At 38.1% G+C, this 1,827-nt stretch overlaps 1 pseudogene; it reads left to right on the forward strand.

Moving 5' to 3' along the window:
- Positions 1–637: 637 nt before the first annotated feature.
- On the forward strand, positions 638–1,684 carry LOC105559316 (annotated as a pseudogene).
- The last annotated feature ends 143 nt before the right edge of the window (positions 1,685–1,827 follow it).

A 1,827-nucleotide genomic window follows, 5' to 3' on the forward strand; every position in this document is an offset into this window, starting at 1 on the left:
TTCTGCCAAATAAACTCGTGTTCCACGTCCAGGGTAACACGTACGTCACTTCCAAGCCTAAGTATTCTCCCCGTGCCCCTCCGCCGATCGTCACGCTCGCCTGTTGCGATCCGGTGGGGGTCACGTGACCTCTTTCTACCAATGGCGTGTTGTGTCTGTTACTGAGCGCGAGCTGGTACTGTTTCCATATCTTCAGTATTTACCAAGATTATACGCGCGCGTAACAAAAGCGTACGTATCATTTCCGTACCTCGAGTCAATCCTGAGATCATACGCGTGCGAAAGGAAACCGAATGATACTGTAAAAGATATTATAGTGTTGATCTCAGTATTTTACGGATGATCACAGTACGATGAGTATGAAAATGGGATGATACTCAGAATATCATGTGCTGTTAGGGTACGCGTATCTCGAATAGTAAATAGCCGACGTAAGAATCCGCGCATATTTAAAATAAGAAATCATGTCAGAGATCAATCAAAAATGTTTCTCCTGCACTCGTTATCGAGATGCGTTATAAAGTATGCGGTAAAAATGAATGTTGCATGTATCATACGTTGGATAGCGAAGCGAGTTCAGTGAAATAGAGATAAAACTTGAACATTAGTACTATTGTGAGCGCGGAAATATTGTAAAATGTGGCCCTTTAACAGAATGTGTACAAGTAAAGCGCGTCTTGACGGTAAAACTACCATGATAACAGGAGCAAATAGCGGACTTGGCCTGGAGACTGCTAAAGTCTTTTACAGAAGAGGTAATTAAATACTATGTCAAGTGGGAATCTAAATTCAGTCTCACTCTCAAAGTTTTTGTCTTCCGATAAAGTAAAGCTTTATTCATTGAGACTGTTTGAGAGGTCACATTTATCTTTATTTAATTATTTAAGAAGTTAGTTGCTCTGTAACAAGAGATAATTTAAATAATATTTAGGTACCAGAGTGATTCTTGCCTGTCGAAATATGGAACTGGCAAAAGAGGCAATCGAGAAAATAAAAAATAATCCAACTTCAGGGTATAAGAGACTAAATTCATATAAACTCGTATTATTTCTTTGGAACACATTGAATTAACTATTGTTTGTATATCTGTAATTCTAAACTAAGTCGAATTTGTGATGCGATTTTCAGGATCGATAAGGAGGAATACCGAAATGGTGCAGGGGAACTCACAATTTATTCCCTGGATCTCTGTAGTTTAAAGAGCGTGAGGAATTGCGCTGAAAACGTTTTGAAAAATGAAGCAGCTCTTCATATACTCGTAAACAACGCCGGCGTATTGTTGCTACCGCATCAGAAAACTGAAGATGGGCATGAAGCGTTAATTATTTCAGATAAATTATCTCGGCCATTTTCTGCTAACGTTACTACTGCTGCCAAAAATGCAATTATCCTTTCCTGGCTGCAGGATAGTCAACGTCTCTTCTGTATTGCATTTTTGTATGTAAGACCGCTAGTGACTTCAAAACGAAGGAATTTATCTCTTTGGCACACGCATGAACATTTTTTATCATTATCCATAACGTAATTGTGTAAAAACAAAGTTTATAAAAGTGCTCTATTACAGTCGGTGATATAAATTTCGATGATATCAATCTGGATAAAGCTCGCGGCTTAATGACCGCTTATTATCAATCTAAACTGGCGATTATTTTGATCACCAAGGAACTTGCATATCGATTGCAAAGTAAGTAAAAAGTAGATATTACGAAAAGAGCAATAGATTCTTATTTGCTGTCGTATAATAAATTGTATGTACGTCATTTGTATTTAACAAATGCTAATATATTAGTTGTCAATCTGGAGACGCGGTAGCGTCTCGCGCCAAGT

Source organism: Vollenhovia emeryi, unplaced genomic scaffold (genome assembly GCF_000949405.1).
Source record: "Vollenhovia emeryi isolate VEMERY1.0 unplaced genomic scaffold, V.emery_V1.0 DF946750.1, whole genome shotgun sequence".
Lineage (NCBI taxonomy): Eukaryota > Metazoa > Arthropoda > Insecta > Hymenoptera > Formicidae > Vollenhovia > Vollenhovia emeryi.